The sequence below is a fragment of the Artibeus jamaicensis genome, unplaced genomic scaffold (genome assembly GCF_021234435.1).
Source record: "Artibeus jamaicensis isolate MK-2021 breed Jamaican fruit bat unplaced genomic scaffold, CSHL_Jam_final contig_1998, whole genome shotgun sequence".
NCBI classification, from domain to species: Eukaryota; Metazoa; Chordata; class Mammalia; order Chiroptera; family Phyllostomidae; genus Artibeus; species Artibeus jamaicensis.
In genome coordinates, this window is record NW_026521407.1 from 20,863,327 (window position 1) to 20,887,200 (window position 23,874).

The 23,874-nt window shown below is 51.7% G+C and overlaps 1 long non-coding RNA gene across 1 annotated transcript in view; it reads right to left on the reverse strand.

The window, feature by feature from the left end:
* The window catches only part of LOC119036359 (uncharacterized), a 133,425-nt gene that overhangs the window by 14,687 nt on the left and 94,864 nt on the right, over positions 1-23,874 (reverse strand). Inside the window, exon 2 of the long non-coding RNA XR_005079975.2 lies at positions 5,445-5,507. This is a non-coding gene — a long non-coding RNA (uncharacterized LOC119036359). The remainder of the gene's footprint in view (positions 1-5,444; positions 5,508-23,874) is intronic.

Sequence of the window (23,874 nt, forward strand, 5' to 3'; positions counted from 1 at the left end):
ATGTCCATACGATTTTCCAGGTCAGCAGGGCCCTGGAGAGCTGACCCTCCTTTCTAGACCAAACGCCATCCCTATGACCCTGCCTCTGCCCCTCCCTCTTATTACCCCAGTCCTGCAACTGGGACAGTAAGTCACTGTCCTAAGAGGTGTCTGGAGAGAGATTCTGAGAGAGAGAGAGAGAGAGAGAGAGATAGGTCTCCGTCACCTTTCACCTCTGCCCTAAACACTGCTTTCACACTGTCCCAAACCCCCATTGGCACACAGACATTGGAGGTAGAATGTTCTAGAGCTGATGAGTCAAAGGACAAAATGGAGAGGCAATAAGTCAGCTTCCTCACTCCTGGGAAGGATAGAGGCTGAAAGGGGGTGAACTGAGTCCCATGACCGTTAACACGATTCCCTACCCCAGTGTCAGGTGGGAGGCAGGACTGCCACTGAGCCGCCAGACCCCTATGGTGGCCCTGGGTACCTCTCCCAGGGCGACTCGCTCAGAAGGGTATCAGATAAATGTCACCTGGGGAAAAGAAAATCAAACCCGTCTTTGGTGAGTCCTTCTTTCCTCGTTCTAGTGATCTTGTTTCTTTTCTTTTAATTAGAGGGGAGTCACAGGGGAAAATCAGCACAACTGTAAGAGCACAATCAATAAAATATAATTTTTTTAAAAAGACAGATTAAGAAAGAGAAAAAGGAAGCGCGAGGAAAAAAAAAACCCTCACTGAAATAGTTTGGGGATTTACTTTTTTTTTTTTAATCCTCAGAAAGTCCCTCTTGCTACCTGGTTTCTAAAGCAGAGGATAAACACGGATGACATCAGGTTGGACGGCACTGGCTGTCTCATCGCCAGGGGCTCCCGGCAGGTGCGAGACTGACAGGTTGAGAGGAGATGACACTCTTTCTATCCTTAGAAGATGATAACCCAGGAGGAGAAATGACAGCAGTGGCTGGGTGCTGGGCGTGGCGGGAAACCTGACACCCTGCCAGGCGCTCTTGGCCCTTTGGATGAACTCTGCTGGTCTACGTGGGGGCGATGTGGAGCCCCCTTCCCGGCGGGCGTTGTCTACGCCTCCATCTGTCAGGCATCACAGTACGTGTCACCCCCAGGGCACAGGAAGCTGGGGTTGCAGCTATCTGAGCTCCATGGAGGCTCCCCCCACCGGACTTTCCAAACCAAATTTTGAAATCCACTCACTGTGGCCATGGCTTTGGCTGGACCCTTGCAGAGTGGGAGGGCCTTCCTCCGACCACACACGTCTCACACATCGCGGCCGAGCACTGAGCCAGCCAAGCTGCGTCGATGGCACCCAGGGTACAGATGCCAGAAGAGAGGGACTCCACCCCCAGTGGCTGGCTTAAGAGACCAAATGAGTCACGATGCCTGACCAGTGACCATGATGTCCCAGGGTGAAGTGGGAGGCCTGGGGACAGAGCCCGATGCAGAGACACAGCCACGGTGACTCACATGTAGACCTGAGGGCAAGTTCCATGCCCTGGATAGCTCTGCACTCGTCCCTGGGTGAGGTCATCCCCGCTGCTGCTCAGAACTGGGACTTGCGTCTTTCTCCCGGGGCACCAGCTGCCTTTGCACTCCCCGCTGCGGTTCGGGCAGCCCTCATCGTTCCAGCCACAGCGCCTCTCCCTGCCCACCACACACACATGATGGATGGACCTGAGGAAAGAGTGTGTCCTCCCTGGGCGTCAGACTTTTCATCCTTGAAAATAGCTCTTGCTCCCGATGATCTCACACAGGAGCCTTTAGGGCACAAAAGCCGTGGCTATGAGTCCTTCGAACGGAAGTGCGCTACGTCAGTGCAACCTGGTGACATTGTGATAGTCCTGACCACGACTGCCGCTAGTGGACCCAGCGGTGGGGCCACCATCTCCCTCCATGTCCTGGGGCCACTGGTCTGCAAGAAAAAGAGTGCATGGCGCTGGGTAGGAGAGTGTCCCCAACAGAGCCAGTGGCCAGGAGCTGGGGGAAGTCATCGGGAAACACACTCACACTTGGGAGAACGAGCACGATGACATCCCTACACAGGACCCACGGCTTCCTGCACCGGTCAAGTCCCACACTGTCACAGGGAGGAGGAGGAGGAGGAGGAGGAGGAGGAGGAGAAGGAAAGAAGGCTGCAAGAAATCTAGGAGAAGCCCTAAAGGGCTTCAGGGAGACCACAAGGCATGTCTGTGAGCAGCTGGGCCACTCCGTGGTGTGGTAATGTCACTGTCAGGTGGCCTGTAACAGCAGCCTGTCCCCCACACTGTTCTACCACAGAACGGAAAAACGGGGTAGCTGTTGTTCTCCTCCGATAATGCTTCCTACTCCCTTTATTACTCCTGCTCTCTTTCACTTCTGTCCTTCGCTGCTGAGCCTGCGGCCTGCCCATGTGACCCCTGGTGGCTTTGCAGGCAGGAAGGAGAGGAGACAGACTCTCATAGGAAGTCATGATTGCAACGCAAGAGGCTATCCTAAATGAGGCAGTGACGGCTATTGAGAACCAGCCCCCAGGGAGTTTCCACATGATTTTCAGCCCATCGTCACCATCAAGGCTATCTGTGGTCCTGGATGTGCAAGTGGGCAGGTGAGGAACAGTCACTTTCAATGCACCCTCCCCCTCAGCTACCATACCACCCCCTAGTAAGTCAGATCACAGCACGCTTTGCTCAAAACCCTGCTATCCTGTGGCTCCCAGCTCCCCAGTGGGAAAACTTGCCTTGGCCCCACCCCTACCCCCCAGGCTATCCCTGGTCCAGGCCTCATCCATGCGTGCTCAGTTCCCACTGTGAGCTCCAACCCCACTGGCACTCTTGTCCTTAAACACCCCAGGCACACCCCTGACTTGGCCTTGAGGTAGCTGCTCCTTCTGCAGAAAGCTCATCGCCTGATGGGCTCAGGTGTCACCTTCTCAATGAGGCATCTGCCCTCTTCAGCGCAGCCACCTGCCCCACTGTCTGCCCAGCATGCTTGAGTCTGCTTTCCAGCTCGGTCTGTCTTTCTCTGCCATGCTTTCACCTTCTCATAACCTAGATGCTTCACACAGTCACCATTTTTGCTGTTTACCACCTACCCTCCCCGACGGGAGGGCAAGGTCTGGACAGTGGGGTCGTGTTCTCTGCCGAGCACAGTCCTGGAACATAGCAGGCGCCCCACAGCCATCTGCTAGATGCATGAGTGGATGAATGAAGGGGAGTCACTGCCATTCCAAAGGGGACAAGGGGCTGTGTGCCTTACGGAATGGTGTTCAGCTGAGGGTCACCTAAGGAGGGAGGAAAGGGGGCGGCTGAGGCAGAGGTGCTGTTTTCAGGAAGGCAGTGCCCATACCTTCCCCTGGAAACCCCCCGGGAGTCACTCATTAACTCCCCTCCCCCCCACACACAGCCTGCCAGTTACCCGAACCCGACAGCAGCGAAAGAATCATTTAAGCAGCCGACTCTCCTTTCCAGGCCCATCCTGGTATTACCATACCAGGTAATCTACACCATTGTCTGAGCGCCCAGTCTGTACAGGATCCTGAAATGAGCAGTGAAAAGGGATGGGGTGAAAGAAACACCCAAGGCAGCAGATAAGGAGGCCCATTCCTGGCCCCGCCTGCTCTTAAGGCACTGGCTGGGGGGATGATGTGCCACGTGAAGGAGTGGACCATGGCGTGGCCCCTGTGGTTGCGGGGGTGTGAACAGAGGCAGGGGGCAGAAATATTCCAGTCTTGGGGGTAGGATGCAAAGCTAGTGGGCTGGGCTAAAGGGACTCAAGCCAGAGTAGGGAGAGGTGGGCCAATGCCCATTAAGATATAGTGCTGAGACAATAAAGAGGAATGTTGTTTGTTTGTTTGTTTGTTTGTTTGTTTGTTTTAGCAGAAAGTGACATGATGCATACTGAATTTGAGAAAGAGGCTTAGGAAAACACACACAGAATGACTTTGGGAAAGAAAGATGGGCCGGAGCCCTAGAGGGTGCCCCAGCAGGCGCTGCCACAGTCAAGGGCAGAGGGGTGGCTGCGAGGAGGATCGAATCAGAAAATGACCGTGGAGTAACTGTCAGGAGCCAGTGTTCCAGCGGATGGAGGAGGGAGGCCCACCAGCCACCTTCCTTCCAGTGGATCCACATGGAACTGGACAGAGGAGGGGAAAACTCAGAGACGAGGCTCATGCAACCCACACCCTCCCCTGACCACAGGGTATTAGCATCACCATCTCACAGATTAGAAAACTGAGACTTTGTAATTTACCCAACATCATATCCAGACTAATAAGAAAAAAAATCACCTAACATCTACTGTGTGCTTAATGTGTCCCAGGCTCTGAGCCAGGCACTTCACCCCATGTTTCCTCTCATCTCCAATCACAACACGGCAGGGATTACCCTTATTATCCCCATATTACAGATGTGGACACCAAAGGCCATCCGTCTGTGGTCACCAAGGGAGGAAACAGTGGAAGTAGGATGTGAATCCAGGTCTTCCAGGTCCATACTCTTTACCACTGTGCTGGACTAAGAGTGGACGATTTGCAGCATCACCTGCCCAGTTCTCAAACTCTGCCCAGCATCACACAGCACCCCTCTCCCAGGCTCCGTGGGAGAAACAGAGATGCTTTGCTGCCTCCAATCATGCACGCCCACATTCTGAGCTGCCTGCTACCTGCTATACTGACACGTACCTATGGGCCAGACTTACAGCCAGAAGGTGACTGCCGTGGACGGTGGGGTCTAGACAGCTATGGGCAAATCCTACCCTTTCAAGTCAGGGAGTGGCCCCGGGCCCAAATCATGCTTTATTAAGACCATACATCAGTCCACAGTGTTCCAGTAAGCCTTGAAATCCCCTTTAATCCTGCAATCTGTCTCTGAGCTCCTGAAGGTCAGCAGGTGCAATCCATACATTTCTGTTCCCTAGACCTGCAGGCTTTGAGCTGCCTACCTGAAGGCTCTCCCTGCACACTTCCGGACTTCTGTGCCCTGCTTCAGACCCTGCATATAGAGACCAGGTGGAGGAAGTAGACGCACACGCACCAGGCAGCTGCAGCAATGCACCGTCACGCAATGGAGAGAGAACCCAGCACCTCAAAACCCAGGCTTCGAATCCTGGCTCCCTCACTAAATAACTGTGCAACCTTGGGCGAATGACTGTACCTTGGTTTCCTCATCTGTAGACTGGGTGTGAGATGACTGACCTGCTAGGGCTATGAGAGGTGACGATGAGTTCATCTAAGTAAAAGCTGCAAGGACATAGCCTGGCTGGAATCAATCGGGATGAATACACATACACACACACACACACACACACACACACACACACACACTCTGCTTATGAAGCTGTGTTGCCAAACCTCCTCTGACGGCTGCTGCCGGCCAGCCCCTGCTCCGGGCTGCGTGCAGGTGGTGTGACGGATGTCGGGGTGACACAGCTGCACAGAAGCAGCTGTGCCCTGATTACCTTTCATGCTCAGGCTCACCTTCTCTCTTGTCCTTTCTTGGTTCAGAGCATCTGCCCAGGTTGGACACAAACCTGATTTCACCTGGAAAAAGAAGGAAACGGAATCATGAAACTTATCTTCCAACTTAAAACAGAGAGACAGAGATGCCTCTGAACATCAGCCAGCCTCCCAAGGATGTAGGCGTTTAGCAGCTGTTTATTCCTCAATACAGACTAAAACCACGTTAATTCAGAATAAAGGGAGAAATCCATTTCCCATGTCAGTGGTGGACGTGGCAAACTGCAGACTGCTTTCCAGAAATATAGGGTTATCTGCGTAATAAACTAGCCCCTGAATAAGCCCAGATGTAAATCGATATTACACTAGGTAGCGATTTTTTCAAGTTACAACAAAACTTAAATTCACAATGGAACTTTACTACACAATAATCTATCGCCATGGTTCCGAGCTGGTCTGCTTTTGTCGAGTCTTTCACTCAAAGGCTGCTGTTGTGCTATTTCTGAGTTTTTCTATGTTCCGACCTTATGATGTCTAAAGCCATTAAATGGGATAGACAACAAACAAGGAACACCCAACTCTGTGCCCAACCCCATTAAACACTTGATAAATTGGCTGTGCCTTGACCCATTTCATTGCTTTGTATGGGTTTTCCTCTATACTATCCACATAATTCCTGAGGAGATGTGCCCAGGTATCAGCATAGTTGCTGTTCCTGCTAAAATATTTAATCTTTAAATCCGACCTCTGTTCAACCGAATTCAGACACCAGGAAGAGTAGTATTTCAAAAGGTGTTTGGAGATAATAGCGCCATTCTCTGTCTCCCCATCATTAGGCTCAAAGAAATCACTCCAGACCCTTAGTTTGGCAAATGAAAACAGAGAGAAGAAAGAAAAAAGGGGAAAAACAATACCATCAGATTTGAAACAGAAAACTTGTAACCTTCACTCACAAGAGGAAGGATTGTCTGGGTGGCGTTTTGTTCCTTCGCAGTGCGCGCACACACCTCACCTCGGGGCTCGGGGCCCTCCTGTGGCTTCTAGAGTTACTGAGGACAGGGGCCGGGCGGGTACTCTGCAGCCACCCCATCCACCAAGTCCGGCCACCGGCTAGGGTCCCCTTGTGCTCCAGCCCCCTTTCCACCAAACCTGGGCACACGGGTTTGCTGGGCCCGGCTTCCTCTGCCACACACATGAACTCACCCCAGGACCACCCTAGAGTGCAATACAGGGCTCTTGACTCCGGCAAAGACCCTGACAATTTGAGCTCCAGTAAGAACTGTGCAACACTGGGGACCTAACTAGCTGAGTCGCAAATGCCAGAAAACTCAAAAAGAAGCAAGCAAAACCACAATGCACCCTCCAAGTCCAACTCTGACACCAGAATGGAGTCCCGTTCCCGTTGCTGCTTTATACAAAGTCACGCCAGATCCCAGCTCATGTTCGGTTTACCGGGTGCAAAGCATTCGGCAAACTCGTCGTGGTTGCAGCTTTATCCTTCCGGGACAGATAGGAAACTTCACACAAGTAAATCTAAACTCACCCGGCCCCATGACATCTCAAGCCACCGATCAGGAACAGATACTCGGGATGGGCTTAGTGGGAGATGGGAAAGGATCTTCCGTAAATCTGAAGGTTGGGGGAAGACAAGGGGGTGAGGAAGGGATCAGACTTAGCTACTCACTGAAATCGCTGTCCCCCTCCACCGGGCAACTGGAAAGTCACGCTGAAGCCTAGTACTAAGTGAAGTCTGGGCACTGCGTTTAATTTTTTTATTTTAAAATCAAGTTTAAATTTAAACCAAGTAAGTGCAGCAAAGACGGAGGATCATCTGGTGACCTTGTTAAAATCCAAATGCAGTGGTCTGGGGTGGCAGCCTGAGATTCTGCACTTCTACCAAGTTCCTGGGTGGACCCAATGCCAGTGGTCCAGGAACACACTCTGAGTAGCAAGGGCTTGGAAGGGATGCCCTCAAACACCTGCTTACGCCCCCTCCCTGGAACCTCAGACCTCTCCAGCCAGGTCTTTCCTTTGTGGGCTGCAAACCAGCACCCTTCCTGTAGGCCCTGGACACCGGCCCAGCTGACTTCTGGAACGTCAGGTGGGTAAGGGAGCCACCACTCACATCCCAAGACATAGCCACCCTCTCCACTTGCTCCTGTACTCAGTTCTAGGCAACCCGACCTCTAGAACAACTGCATCAAACAGAATGGTTACTTTCTGCTCTGAGATGAGTAGAAATAAGCAGAAGTTTCTGCTCTTCCCTCTTTGCTTTTCCCATTGGCATGGCCATCCAGGGCCGGAGGAATATGCTGGGCCTCCCAGATCGCTGGGTCGTGCCTCTGTCCCCTTGCACTCTGGTTCCAACGTCCGCCATGTGGAGCCTGTGTGGCTGCACACACTCCTCCCGACGCTGTGCCCATCCTCTGCGTGGACAGCTCAGGACAGGGAGCGGGCCACGGCGTTCCTACAGAAGCGGGCCAACAGCAGTACGCCACGCCTGTCACCAGATCTCTGAGGGAGGCCAGAGACGACCACCAGCTACCCACAGCCTGTCCCCACACGTCCCTCCCTTCCCATACCTCCCACCTGACCAGTTCCTTCCAGACATCTCCGGGGAGGCCCTGAGCCAAACACCACCTAGTGGTTCTCAATCCAACCAAGATGGAGGACCGTTCTTCCTGCACACCTCTGAGGAACAGAAGGCCCAGCAGGGGAGGCCACATGAAGACGTTAGCCTGGAGCGTGTTCTCTCCTGCACCAGCTCGCTCCGCTCCCTCCAAACTCCACCATGCCCACAACGCGAGGCCGCACGCTACAGAAGAAGGCCAGGGTGTGGAAGGAGACGTGGGACAGGACATGGGATTTCAACACTTTATAACGGGAGTGACGTCTGCAAAACAGGGCCCGTAGCGGTCAGGACGCCAACCCGCTGGGTCCCACTTCTAGGAACCTACCTACGGCCGACACACCCACTACCCGGTGACCAGGACCCAGGGCGCTTTTAAGGGCCCAAGAGAATGTTCTAATTTCTTTTATAATCAGAAAGAATTAAAGGACTGTAATATAAATGCCCATGTAGCAATGAATGCAGCCTGGATGATTCTCGTCCTTACACCACTGCAGTCATAAAATATAATTTTAATATCTTTTTTTATGGAGAAAGGGGCTCATGAAGACAAAGTGCCCAAGATCGCGAGCACGATAATTCATCCCTGAACTTGCCAGCCTTCATTCAGACTCCTTGTTGAATGCCCCTGCCGATCCCCGCCCCTGCCCAGAGACCCATCCCTGACGGCCCGGTGCTTCTGCCCTTGACTCTGGCTCTGTGTCAGCCTCCGGTGTTCCATCCAGGCAGATGCTCCAACAGCCCCCGCCCCCACCTCACGGAAGCCGCAGCCAGGTGGGGCCAAGCGGGACCTCTGAGTCCAAACACACACCCCCAGCCCCCTGAAGCATAAACATTGAGCACACATCACACCCAGGCCTATAAAAGATAATTATACAATCTCATCTGGCAAATTAGAGCCATAGAACTGTCTAATTCGTACAATGAATTTGAGGGTTGGATCAGCAGGAAGAATCACCCTGGATCTTTATTGGGATTTGCCCCCAGGCCAGGATTAGGGTTTATTTATCTTTTTTTTCACTTTCTTGCTGGGGGACAGGGGGCAGGGGACAGGGAAGGGTCTCCTCTGGGCTTGTCTCTCCCTCCCCCCACCCCATCCCAGTCTGCCATTCAGACAAGCAAGGCACCCAGTGTTCTTCCCCATAAAGCACCCAACTCCAGACAGAATGAAATAAAGCACCAACAGGAAGAAATGATGGATACGTAGACAGCTCGGTAAATACATTTTCACAAAAGAAAACTTGGGGCGTCCCAAATCCAAACTAAGGGCTTCAGCAATTGGCATTAACTCAATACAGAATAAACCATCAAACAAACGAACAAACAAAACCCTGACATGCCCAAATGACAATTTCCTTTCTAATTATTCTGGCCTGACTCTGAAATGTTTACTTGGAAAACACTCACTTACACATATTTCTTTAAACACCTCTCTCTCTCTCTCTTTCTCTCTTCCCCTCTCCACGAAGTCTTGAGAGAGAAGAGGGCTATTTACAGGAATCGGTGCCCAACTCCTCAGCTCATTAAATAGCTGTGTCACCCCAGAGTGGTGGCCACAATGCCAGGACAAGTTGACACCAAGCGAGGATCATCCTGCATCGAACCAGAGCAAACACTAAAAAGAACAGCAAGCCTTTTCCTCTCTTCCCTTTTGCACCTTTCCCTGAGTTTCCCCTGGGAAAGACAGTTCCCTACGCAGACCCCTAAGTCAGCCCTGCAAAGGAACACGTGCCCTGGGCCTGGGGGACAAAGCCCTGGCCTGTAGAGAGGTATCTGGCATCAACACCTTAGTCAACTCCTACAAATGAAGGCCAGTCTGAGAAATGAGGCTGTGAGGTGTGCAGAGGCCGAGGCAGCTTGGTCCACGTTTAAGGCCCGCACGATCAACCCAGGAAATTATTTAGATGTGCCTCTCTATGACCTGGAGCAAAGAAAGTGTGCTGTGCTGTTCTAGGCTTGTGTGGGGGGCCTCCAGCATGTCTGCCCTTTAATCAAAGCGGCATGAACCCCCCTTTAAATGAGGGCTTATTATATAGGCAAGTGAACCTGGAAAATCTCTGTACGGGGAGTGTGTGTGTGTGTGTGTGTGGGCGTGTGTATGTGTGTGTATGTGCGTCTACTCCAGGATGCGGATCTTAAAGGAAAAGAAACCAGTTCTGACTTAACCGCCTCTGACGTGAAACAATGGACATGTGGTTTTCTTGTGCCTAGTCCGTTGGGACGCGAGGTGACCCGGTTCAGAGTGGTGGGCAGGCAGGATGCAATGCGCAAGCTCACTGTCAGCTGGGCTGCAGTTTTTGTTAAGACTTGCAGCCAAAATCTCAGACTCTGATTCCAAAACAGCTGAGACGAGCGTGCACTTTTTGGAAGAAGATAAATACCCCAACTGTGCCAACTGCATTGAGGAGTCTGAGAAAAAGAAGGGAGGCAGTGAAGAAAGTGCCCCTCTTCCCGAACAGTGAATACGGTGACCTGGGGTTCATCCTGAACGATCCACTCCATCCATTCCAGGGCGAGTGTCGGGCCCGGAAGACGGAAGAGAATGTCAAGCAGCCAGTAAAAAGGCTCAGCTGAGTGGTAAGAGATCAAAACTCATGTCGCTCATGGGCGGGTTTTGAGGGTGAGAATCCCAATGTGACCACTAACTAGCTGGGACCCCTTTCCTGATATCCATTTACTCAACTGAAAAAATGGAGATAGCAAGAGTCACTATTCCTTGCCCCTCGAAAGCCTGACGCAAATGCTAGCCACCACCATTGGCGTTTCTGTTTGAGGATATAAAATAGGACTGCGCCTGTCTCTATTTCACAGGCTGGTTCTTGGTACCAAATTCAACCATGTGTTCAGCTGTGTAGCATATTTCCAGGCCCACAGTGAGTAATCAATAAATGCTAGCTATTGCTATTATTATAAAAAATAAAATAGACAGTTATCATCTTGAACTAGAAATAAAATTACAAATGCATTATTTTTTTAAAAAGCAGTTAAAATAAAAGTTTCAAGATGGTGAAATCAGAAATGGCTTGGAAATCAGGGTTAGATAGAGCTGCAAGCTTGCCCCCAAGTTGGGGTTCAAGGTAAGATCCAGCAAGGGTGCCCCTGAGACCTCTGCAGGACCCAGACTGAGACAGGGAGAGAGACGAACTCACAGGCCATGGTTCCCACTGACCAGAGAGTAGCAGCTCCCTTGGAAGGATTCAGTCAATATTGGCCTGAACCATGAACTTAACCAAGAATCCTAGCCCGGCTGACAGGCTGCAGGCCACAGGGTTGAACAGACCTGCTCTGTGGCATTTTCCAAATACCTGTGCCATGAACAGACAGACGGCTCTGATGACATTCGTGTTTCGGGTCAGGACCTACAGCCCTGCGCACTTCCCAGAGCCTGTTACACAACGCCAGGCTGGAAAAAGCGGCCAGACCACCACGTAGCCAGCAGAGGCCACGCCAGAAAGGAAGGCCTGCTGTTCCACGTGAGCGTGGAGAAGACACTGGATTGGAGCCTGAGAACCAGGATCCTCCTGGGCTTCGCTCCTGGGCCAGGTCTCAGAAGCTCGCTCCTCCTCGGTTCCTCTTCTTCCTCCCGGGTCCAGCACAGGAAAAGACCTCAATCCGGCTGAACTCCCACCCTCTCCCCTCATCCTTTAAGATGACCTGAACCCCTGCCCCAGACCTTTGTCCTAAGCTCCACTGTGTCAGCTGCCTGCAGGGTAGGCTGATCACTGATTCCCAAGTGACCTCACATTCTCCCATCCAAATGGAACCCCTTCTATCCCCCTCAACCAGGCTCCCCTTGGAACCTCCCTGTGTCCATGCATTGAACTTCACTCTCTTGGTCACCCAGAGGGGCAATCCTCCCCCAGTAACCACGTTAATGACTCTACTTCCGGTCAGCCCTTCTGCTAACATTGCTCCCAATCTACTTCTCCTATGTCCTCATGGCCAAGATCATAGACTAAGATCCCTGAGCCAACAGCAGGCATCGCATGGTATAGCCCTCTTTCAGTTGAACAGAATGAACGCATGTTAGAATCCCTATAGGAAAGATAAGGTAATTGACGTGCAGAAAGATTTAAAACTTCCTTAAGGTCATGTGGCTAGTTGAGTCAACACTGGCACCAAGGTCCTCTGGTTCCAGGGGTAAAGCTGAAAGTGGCCTTCCCTTCCACAGTGGCAGTAATTCCCCACCTGGGCTCCTTGACTTCAGACTGTTCCAGTCCACCCTGTATCGCCCTCCCGGCTTATCATTCTGAAGTACTCATCAGCTCTGCCAAACTCTGCTCAACAGTTGTCAGTGGCTCCCCACTGCCTTCCACGCTCAGACCAAATTTTCCTCCTGCATTCTGACCTGAGGCCATCTGCATTCTGACTCCTCCTCCTCTCTCCCCAGCCTTGCAGAACTATACAGAATGCCTAATCTTTGCTCCCCGAACCTGCAGCACCTCCCTTGCTCTGCCTCTCCCCAACAGCTTCCTTTCAAGCCCAGCCCAAGTCCCACTTCCCGTGAGAAGTCACTTGACTTCCCAGCCCTCGGCGATGGCTCACACTTGAGCCACAGTATTTACTGCCCGCACCCCACGTCTGCACTAAATATAAGACGGTGGAGAGGACAGGTCATCTACCTTCTCCCCCCGAGGAGATCTTAACACCTTTTAGAGTGGGCAATATGCCTCAGGTGTGTGGGTTCCTGGAGCCCCGTAGGGCATGCGTATCACAAATCAGAGCAGCCAGGCTCCTCTGCGCCGGGCCCTCTGGCCCACGGCTCTCCATAAACCTAGGTGACAGACCTCCACGGTGGCAAAGCGCTCTCCAGATCTCTAAGCCAGAAGGACCTGACCTCTTGGTGGCTCTCTGACCTTTCAAGTCTTGCCCAATCCACCTCCATCTGGACCTGCCAACACTGGTCCAACATTGAGCTCGGCCCTGGGTCCTCACGTCGTTAGCAAAGCCCAAACCTGGAGCCCAACCCACGGTGTTTAAAAAAAAAAAAACAAAACCCTCTAAAGTTTATAAGGCCATCGGGTTTTCTCTTTAAAACCACATCTTTGCCTCTAGGGACACCTTCGGAAGGCAGCGCCGTGCCCGTGAGCAACACGGAAGGGGCGCACCCCTCGGCAGACTGCTCCCGACCTGGGGTGGGCTGACCCCCCGAAGGCGTGCAGGGCCGGCCCCCCACCCTCACGCCAAGCCCTGGCCCCGCGTGTCACTTTCACCATGTTCAAATGGAAACTAGAACACTCAACTCCAAAACACTTTTCCACTGATATTTTAAGGAAAAATGAGATCACAGAAAACCAGGGAGGTAAATTTAAATGGTGTGACCCCAAGCAACATTTTTTTTTTCAAAGAATTCCCTGAAAGGCTTGTTCACCAGATGAGGGGGGCACATCTGGGGAGACCTTCGCCCTAGAGACCACCTGGGCGGCAGCAACACTTATGCTACGTAAGTCTGTGAAAAACTCCCCCGACGCTCCGCAAGCCCACGCCCTCACTGCAAACAGCCCCCTCCCCTCGGAGGCGCACGCGGACCCTGAGGTCCCTTCGGTTTGCGAAGGCGGCCTACAGCCCCCTTGCCAGCCAGGTCAACACTCTGCCTCTGCCAGAGATACCAAATGTTTCCTAAACCCACCCCGGGCCCGGCTCACTAAGCTATGAATAGTTATTCACGTTAACTTGGGCATTAATTAAAAAACGTTCAGCCAGGCAAATTCTCATACTTTTAAAAAGTCATTTGGGTAATTGCCTTTCCATGCCGCAAACTTTCCGAACGACTGACAGGTTGACATTTCACAATGTTGTTTGTTTTAATCAAGAAAGGGAGGAAAGAGCCAGTGTGGTGCCCGCTTCATTTTTCAGGTGCTTTGATTTATTGATTGGCAAATCCCCACTTAACAGCTGTACAGTGAGGCTGGGGAAGGGGAGCTCCCTCCTCCCGGGGCTGGTGTCCGGGCTGGTGAGGAGGGAAGTGGCCCCAGGACATTGGCACAGCCCCTCTCCCCTCTCCCCACACCCAGCTCCCAGCCTCCACCCCGGGCTGCACTGCAGGACCCCCCAGGCCCTCCTCCAGGCCACGTCCCATCCCCAACCCATGCCCCCTACTCCCAGTCAAGGGCTACTTCCTGAACCAATACCCAGTAGGGGGGGGCTATTTCAGCAAACTTAAGAGTCAGAGGGCAGCAGGGACTAAACTATTAATGGTTCTCACACTTCCTGCATAAGGCAGCAGAACCCAGAGTCAGGCTGGACTGTTTGAGTTTGAATCTCACCTCCACCATTTCTAAGCCTTGGACTGCTTCTCTGTGCCTCAGTTTCCTCACCTGTCAGCAATTTGCGCAATACCAATACTTACATATACAATGGTTTGGAGGGTCAAATAAATTAGTATTGGGAAAGCAATTACAGCAGTGTGCAGGGCATGATGAGTGCTCTACGTGTATTAGCTTAAAAGCCTTTTCTCCTCCCTGGCCCAATTCAATGCAGGCCCCTGGCTGCCCAGTCCTGCTGTACCCTGCTTCCTGGGAAGCCACTGAGGTCCCTCCGAGGCTCAGCAGGGTCCCAGGGCACACAGTTCAACAGCCACTGCTCACCCTGAGGACTGAGGACACTCGGCTCTCCAGCTGACACCATAAGCCTGCCCACGTCACAGAGTCTCCTGTGCAAAGACAAGGGAGTAAGCTCTCTGGGGAAGGCTCACGGGAACCACCCTCCCTCTCCAGTTTCCCCTCCCCCACTGTGTTGGGATGATGACGGATGCCCAGCCAGGGTGAGGAGTAAGGACCACACGGTGCACAGCCATCCTAAGAGCACAGACAGTGGACACCACACGCCCCAGAAGAGAAGGAAAGCCCACCATGGAGACTTCCAGAAACCTTATCACAACAAAATACAAGACGCAGGTGGGCACAGACCTCATCTAAAATCACTGCACACCATGTAGGCATTGCAACGTTGACTGAGCACCTACTGTGTGCTAGTTATTAGGCCAGGTGCCAGAAATCCAGAGCAGAGAAGGCGAATCCCAGGATCCCCAGAGTCGAAACCTAGTAGGAAAGATGACATAAAAAATAACGATGCTCATACTCTGTGGTACGTAATGTAATAGATTCTATATTCTATATTACATACTGTTATGGGTTATATATTGTATGTTATATATGTGTATGTGTGTGACACATTATGTGTATGTATGTAACGTGTCTGATGTGTACAGTGAGGATGCAGAGAAGGTAGCCCCCACCTCCCTGGTGGCGGGGTGGGGCATCTGGGCAGGTGAGGAGGACCTGGCTGTAGGGTTGTTTGCAAGGGGATTAACCTGGTTCAAGAAGGAAAAGGGTGTTGGGCCTGGCTGAGTACGAATGACAACTCTGGCCCTTTCTAGCTGCACAATCTTAGGCACCAGGGTTTTAATCACTTTTGGAGGCACCAGTAAAAAGAACTAAGGCACAGGCACCCCAGGCAGGCAGGCAGGCAGGAGGTGATCAACTGATTGCCCAGGAGAGAGAGTGAGAAAACTTGGCAGAGGCTGCTTTCGAATGAGGCCGCCAGGAGGGGCTGAGCTGAGCTCAGAGTCAGGCAGGCAGGCAAGAGGCCCTCGTGGGAGCCTGGGCAGCACGGCCCCGACCCTGCATTTATGCTGCGTTATCACTGCCATCGGCGCAATCTGGACCATCGTTCCTCCTCCTTCCTGTCTCCCTGGGATGTCTGGGGACACATGAGAACCAGGCTGGGGCGGGGATGGGGGCGGGGGTCTGGGATTTCAGAAGAAAAGCAAGCCGTGAGCTGAGAGGTTGATTATTTTACTTGTGGAAGCCATGTGTGGGCAATGGTTGTGGGTTTCTCTGGGTTTATCAGAAAATCCTAACAGAAAAGAGGTTATTTAACCAAGACCAGGAAAGAATGTGCAGATATTTTAAAATATTAAATGGAATTCCTAAAGGCCCATAACATGATGCCTCCCTTTCCAGGCCTGGCTGATTTGATAGCAAGCTGGGGCCAGGGCCTGAGAAATCAGAAGCTCGCTGAACTTGGCTGTCCTGGTCCCATGCGATGGGCCCCTCTCAGGACCGTACAGACGGGGGACCCAGCCTGGCTCCTCACACGATGAGACACCACTGCCCTCTAAGCTGTGTTTAGAGTGCGATTTTCAGAGACATTTCCTTAAACTCAGAGTTGGAGGTAAGACAATGATGAGCCTCAGTCATCACATTCCAGGCTTCCAATGAGACCCAGGACCTGTCGGGACTTGGGTCTCACACCCACCAGCCTGTCGACAGATGCGATTACCCAGGAGGAAGGCCGGGGGAGATGGCAAGTAATGCAGGCTATGGGACCACGCACTGTACCAGGATACAAGCAGGCAGAGTTTTATCAACTTGTGGAGGTGAACAGTCAAGTTCATAATTGGGGAGGAGAAAGGATAAACTGTTTCAGAAAGAAGTGGGTGGAATTTCAATGTATAAAAGCATCAACAGGGGCTTCCGCACCTCTGGGCCCCAGCACACTTGGAATCCCTTCATCTCCTTCCACCTAGCCATCTGAGCCCCCCAACTCTCTCAGAGCTCCTGTGAATTTCTAGCTGCCTCTGTATTATAAGAATTTGGGGGACCTACCTTACTGTCCCTAGTAGGACAGACACCCCTTGAAGGCATGGTCCTATAACCAACTCATCTTTTCCTGCTGTTGGATTAATGTAAAAGCCTTGCGTTTTATCTTAAGAAACCATACTTCCCAGAGCTCCCTCCATTTCAGACGGGGATGGAGATCATTCTACTCTCCTGTGTGTAGGAAGACAGAACGGGAGGCGGGGTTGGGTGGGGGGGGTGTCCAAGTCTGCCGCCATCGGGCTCCTTGCTGTATCTAATGAATAACAGGCAAGATTTAACACTTCATGGCCAAGAGATTGTTGAGAACCAGAGGCTGTAAGTTTTACCTCTAAATGGCTTAAAAGCCTCAACAGGTAACACCTTCCAACCCTTCCCTGGTGTGAGCAGTGGCTGTAGAACAATAGCTTTGAAAACAGACAGCATTTGCAATCACGCAGAAGAGGGAGAGAGAACAAGGGGATGAACAGGAGACAGGAGCCAAGAGCCTTTATCTGGAGCAGAGTTCTCCACCTCCGTACCAGAGAGGTTTGGGGCTGGTCTGTGTACTGGAGGAGGTCTAGCAGCCCCCCTGATCTGTACCCACTGGGTGCCAGCAGCATCCCCTAGATGTGACCATCAAAAATGTCACTGCCGAATGTTCCCTGGAGGGAGGGGGTGCAAAACTGCCCCTGGTTGAGAATCCCTTGGCTACAGTCAGCTCTGAAGACTGTCAGGAAATTTCACATCTCCGAGGCCTTCAGGTTCTCATCCAGGAGACGAGGAAGTGGGACCGGATCAGTGTTTCCCACACAGGTGTAATGCCTCACCTAAAGGTACCCGAGACAATCGCGGGGCGCACACAGAGCTGGCGTAAGTAACACCGCGTCACCCAGGAGTGTGTGCTCTTTTACCACTCTGTCCATTCTGATCAAAGCAGGAAGACCGTCTCCGCTCGGGGCTGAAGGTCCTTCTCTTCTCTACAATCCCGATTCTAGGGAGAGAGGGGGAACTCTCAGGCCCAGAGCCTTGGGAAATCCACGGAACCTAAATCTTTGATAATGTTTTTTTTTTCACTGTATCTTCTATTTATGTCCAGTGACCCTCGATTCCATCTATATAGGGATGCAGAGTTTCCTTTTAAAGGATGTTTACTTGAGTAAAATATGAAACCATGTAGAAAAAAATTAAGAAAATCATGGTCCAGGTAGCACGTGGCAAAGATCACCAGAGTCCAGGGAAGCGCCGGGAAGGTGAACTCTGCCCCGCCTCCAGAAATTTCTAACTTCCTACCGCAGGTTCCTGGGAGCCTCTTGTTAAACTCAAGACTTGAAGTGACATTAATACTGTAAAATTCCTTGAAGTCAAATTCTCTCTCTGATTCTGTTTAAAGGTTGGTCATTTGTCATGTGCTGTGGGCTAGTGCCCCTCCGCCCACCCCAAATTCATATGTTGAGGTTCTAACCTTCAGTAACTCCCTCAGAATGTGATCTTATTTGGAAATAAGGTCACTGTGGCCCACGTAATTTGTTAAGGTAAGGTCACACTGGAGTAATGTGGGTCCTTACAAAAAGGGGACATTTGAATACACACACACACACACACACACACACACACACACACACGGAGACTGTCACGTAAAGGCCAAGGCAGACAGCAGGGGGAAGCTTCAGTACACCAGAGAATGACAAAGACGCCGGCAAATGACCTCTCTGCAAAGTGCGGAATGGATTCGCCCTCATGACCTTCAGAAGAGACCAACACCATCACCACCTTGATCTTGGGACTTCCAGCCTCCAGATCTGTGAAACAATACATCTCTGCTGTTTAAGCCACTCAGTCTGTGGCACTTCCTGTTATATCAGCCCTAGCGAACCAATATATCAAACAGTTTCTCCAACTGGTGACTGTATGCTGGACTCTGACTCTCCTTGAAGGGCGGACACGGTTGCTGAAGAATTTGTGTTCACTTAGAGATGGAACACTAATGACAAAGGAAGGCAAAAAAAAAATCTCTCCACACCATCTGGGTTTATATATCTTTATATGCTTGCCATATTTACAGCTCTACAACTTGAATAAATTCGATATTTGCTCATTGCTTTCTTTTCTCTGGTGACCTACAGTTGGTCAGTCTAGAATGTGAAATACAGGTGTCCGGCTCCAGCACAAAGCGGGGCCCCAGGGTGGAGGTGGAGCCAGGCCTAGAACACAGGTCTCCCAGCACAGATATGAATAACCAGACCTCAGAGCCTGCAGGGTTCACACTGTCCTCCCCACAAAGATGTCCTGGGTGTCTCATGCAGACATTCACACCAATGGGGCTTTCCAATCGGAAGGCTCTGGCTCTCCGGGGACACTTGGAGGGGACCCCACAGTTTCCAGCATGTGGGTGTGTGGGAATTCATGACCCAAGGCAAGCTCTCGATCTAAAGGGATGCCGTGGTGAGTGATGAAAGCAAAGCCCTTTGAGGCCTCCTGCAAAAAGTGGCGACCCACCAGAGTCGGTGATGAGCGGCCTCATGGGTGAGCAGGGGCCCTTCTCATGCGGCCCGCCATGGAAGAAACCAGAGGTTTGCCTTGTGAAACACCAGATCAGAACCCAGGCCTTTGAGGTGTCTGCCAGCTAGCCAAGAGACTGCAATTCCACCTTTTGGGTTAAGAAAAACACACCTAAAATTACTCATCTCTTCAGTGACAACAACAAATCAGCAGAACTCATGATCGGCTGATGGGGTTTTTTTTCCATCTAAAATAAATGCACCATAATCCCACACCTCTGGTCACAACTGTAAGTGGGAGACATCAATAATCAGGCTTGAATGTGAAAGGGCGGTCCTTATTTTCCCTTCTATGAAAGAAGCCAAACATAAACCAGGGCCAACAAGGATGTAGGAAGCCAGAAAGCACAACTGCCCAATGGCAGGCGTGGTTTAACCTGCCTTGCGGGCTGTTCTGCCAGCTCCCTCCCGTCCTGGAGGTATTAACTCAGACACTGACTGGACATCTGTGTGGCAGATGCTATGCTGGGAGCTGGGGCTTTGTCAATGATAAAGCCGACACAGCTTCTGCCAAGGACACTTGTTTGTATTCCAGGCAAGGGCACAGCTCATGAACAAGTAAATACAAACATTCGCTCATAGATCGTGCAACTTCTGCGAAGAACAGGAGAGTGATACGGGGGTGAGGAGTGAGTTGCAGTGACAGCAAAGGTCCCTCTAAGGAAATGACATTAAGCCTACGCATGAGACCAAGTTAACCGTATGAGTTAACATAAGGAGCTGCCACCTCCTGGCTGTCCCCCAGGCCTAAGTGGGGTGGACCCCAGTTTCAAGGCCATACACGGCAGACAGTGAAAATTCTGAAACAATTAAAACAAAATATAACTAGACTTCAGAGAACACAAGACCCAGGAGGATACAGGCCAGGGGAATACTTGCTTGCACAGACTGTGGACATGACCTTGAGGTAAGGGAAGACGCTCAGAGAGCCCTTCAGAGCAGGGTCCCTCTCTGGCACCCACCACTGCACTCAGGCCCCTGACAACAGGTTTTAAAGGAAGCAGCAGAATCATGAGGTTTCACCTTCTGGCCCCCAGGGGTCTGGGAAGGTAGCAATGAGGGGGACCCCCAGCATGACCATTCGACATTTTATCACCATGAGTGGAACTTGGTTACAATTTTTTAAAAATTCAATAAAAGCTTCCTGATTCCTAGTCCCTCGCTGGCACAACCTCCCCAAGGCAAACCTGGAAAATCCCTAGGCTGCCAGGTCACTAGAGCTCAAAGTCCTCCTCTTCCTGGCCCCACCCGCCAATGGAAAAGAACTGGGATTTCAGTGGCGGGGCTGCTTCTAGGGGTACCTGCTGGGGACATGGGTGTGCTCCCCACCCACACCCCACAGGGAAATCCCACTCCACTGGGTTGAACCCCCTCCTCCCTTCTCTGGCCCAGTTGGTTTCACACCCTTGAACAACACTGCCCAAATAACCAAGCAGTCAAGTGTGGCCCGGGGCCAGGAAAAATGCCTTGAAAAGCACTGGGCCCTTCAGATCGGATGGCTCGTAGCCTGCCTGGGACACTGCCCAGGGTGCAAAATGAATGTGAAGACCTGGTAGAGTGAGGAGAGAAAGGAGCCCCAGACCCTGCCACCGGCATAGCAGTAGAGGGTCAAGTTCATGGACCACATGGTGACCCAGGAGGGGGTGTTTCCCAAGTGTAGAGAAAGCTCTGGTGTGATAACGCAGAGGTGGGGGAGGCAGGGGTGGACACTGGGACCCTCGTGCCTCTTGCCATAAGATGACACACCTGGCTGGCCAGGGCACACCTGGGCACTGGGGCAGGCCAAGCTCTCCAACAGTTGTCTACTGTTCCCTGAGCAGAGAGGCCTGGCTGCCTCGCCGCGCGCAGACAGGGGGGTTTTTCTCCTCCTCGGTGGGCCACGCCCTCCCCAGAAGCATTTTCCCTCCGTCCAGAGGTTCTGTCCAAGCCCCAGGCTCTGACCACAAAAAGTGCCCTTTTCTTTGGCGGGCTCACCTCAGACGTGAGGTACCAGGGAGCCAAACCGCCTGCTAAAAGGACATCCCCAGCACATTTCTTTCTAGGCGGAGGGTCGGACCCTGGCTGGTGGCCACAAACAGCACATAACGCCCCACCACCCCCGCCCCGGGGGCTCCAGAATGGCTCCCTTGGTTCCTGCTTTCTTTATGGAAGAAATCAGCTACCTAAAGGATCTGTTGGCTTACACGGGGTGCTCCAAGCTGGCCCGAAGCGGGTCCAGCAAATCCGTGGTGACCCCAGAGCTCCAGGTCCCACGGGGGCTGCTGCACCCCCTCCAGTGCCTCTTTGAAAACAAAAAAAGGAACGGCGATGCGCTTCCCCACCAAGTGGGGGAAACGGCAGCCTCCACCGAAACACCCCAGCACACTGTCAGGGGGCTGCACCCCCACGGTGGGAACAGAGGGACACTCTTCAAGAAAGTTTAGAGGATTTCTTATGCTTAAAAAAAAAAAAAACACCTTTTTTGGGGTCACACAAAACCTGGTTGTGAAAGGAAAAGAAAATGCCAGCCCTGTGTGACAGACAGCAGATTTATGACCGGTTTTTAAAGCCCCAAGTACGTCACAAGACCTGGCCCACCCACTGCACTGCCCCAACTGTAAACACGGCCGGGCGCCCACTCCGGCCCTCCCCCCATCAGGTCTGCGGTCCTCCACCTCTGAGCGGCCCTTGTTTCCCTCCCCTGGGCCCTGGTGGGTTAAAAAGATGCCCAGCTGTCTATCTGTGGAGAGTCCACCATGGCGCACTGCGGGCAAACCCTCCAAGACAAACACGGCCGCTCACGCCTTCCCCGTCGGCAGGCGGCCGCAGATGTTCATAAACACGGTTGGGGTTTATGGGCTGCCCATCCATTTCTCCATCCATTTTACACCCGACAGGTCAGGAGATGGTTTTTCAAAAAAAAAAAATTTTTCCCCTTCCCTTTAACGTACAAACTCAGTAAACTGTTGTCAGGCTTGGCGATAAATTTATGAATTTTGGCCTCCAGATGTGGCTGGAAATAAAAGTAAACACAGGGTGTGAGCGCCTGCATTTCAGGTTTGTGCCCTGTGAGGCTGAATCTGCAAAAACCAGGACTGAGAGAGACTCGCTCGCCCTTTTCAACAAGGCACCGAGGGATACAGTTTTCCTAAAGGGAGGGATGCTATTCCAGAGCAGGAAAGAGATGCCAAGGTGCTCTGGAAACTTTGGGGTGAGGATTAGAGTGCAGACATTTGGGCCCCTATTCCGAGTTATTCCGAGTCCAAGACCCTTCGACCTGGTGGGGCCCTCTGACAATACTGGCCAAGACACAGCTGTATCGGAGGAGAGTCTCTGGATCAGAAAAACTGAACAAAATCCCTATCAACTTTTTTGGTATCATGTATCCAGAAAGAAGAGACAGGGCGGTGTTCAGAAAAAAAGCAAAGACCCAAATGTAGTCTGACTGACCTGTGTCTGTTCCAAACACGCACCAATAGATTCAATTGGATTTTGTAGGTCAAAAGAGTTGGGGGCCTGGGGCGTCCTTCAAATCAAAAGTCCAGCTTCCCTACCCGTAGTGAGAAGCAGGATAGAAAGCAACACATACATCTGAAAAATGCAATGTGTTCTAATTTGGCATTTCTTGGGCTTTTTCTTTAGAAGGAAAAAGAGCGAGAGCTCTAGGCACAGCATTTGACTGAAGTGGAATACCGCGTGTCTGTTTGGAGTGTATTTGCTTTAGCAAAGTAATAAAACAAAACTTCATACGGCAAAGGTTTTCCTGGTAACAACTCAGTGGAAATATTTGTGACGTCGTGACCAACTGCACAAACTGAAGATGTTTCCCCTGGAAATGGCTTGGCGAGGGGGGGACTGACAGGCAGACGTGTGTACTAACGAGGGGGAGTGGTCGTGACAATCCATCTCTGTTCAGTCCCCGAGGAGCGGCTGATAAATCACCTCCAAACGCTGAGCAACACAGGACCACATCTGCCTGAACACGGGACCGGGGAAGCCATTGGGAAGTGCTGCTTTGGGGAGGTCATTAGCTACACACTTGGGACTTAGGTTAAGAGAAAATGACTTGGGTTTTATGTGTATGGATTTTAGATCCTGTTTTGTGTTTTAAATGAAACTTTTCAAGACAAACCTTAAAGGGTTCCCCCTGTGGATAAGAAGTCACAAAATCATCAAAGTATATCCCTCAGAAAGACTCATGAAAGGTCACTGAGCAATTCTCCACCTCTGCACTTGGATGTCACTGGGGACGGCAAGGCACGCAGCTAGCCGACTCACCCTGGAGACCCAAAGTGTGCTTTCACATTTTTTGAAATTAGATGACGGGACTAAAGATGGGAGATTTTGCATAAAAAATCTGGATTTCTGGATGGTCCTGGGAAACGAGAAGATCAAGCAACCCCACACCCATCGTCCCGCACAGGAGCTGGCGGCCAGGGCTCGGGAGCACCTGCCCTTTGAGACAAAGCGCGTGTTCTCCAGTGTACGGCCACCCGCCCCACAACAGAGCACCAGACTTACTACCGGGGTGAAGAACAACCATCACGACACTCTTCTTCTCTGCTCTCTCTGCTGTGAATGCTAAGGGTGGGCGTTGATCCATTAAGCCTTTGTCAGATCATCAAAAAATATATTTTTGGTGTCCCACAGATTTTTAGTAATTAGTTTATGTGTGCCATGAGGTGGAAAAGGTTGAAAATGAT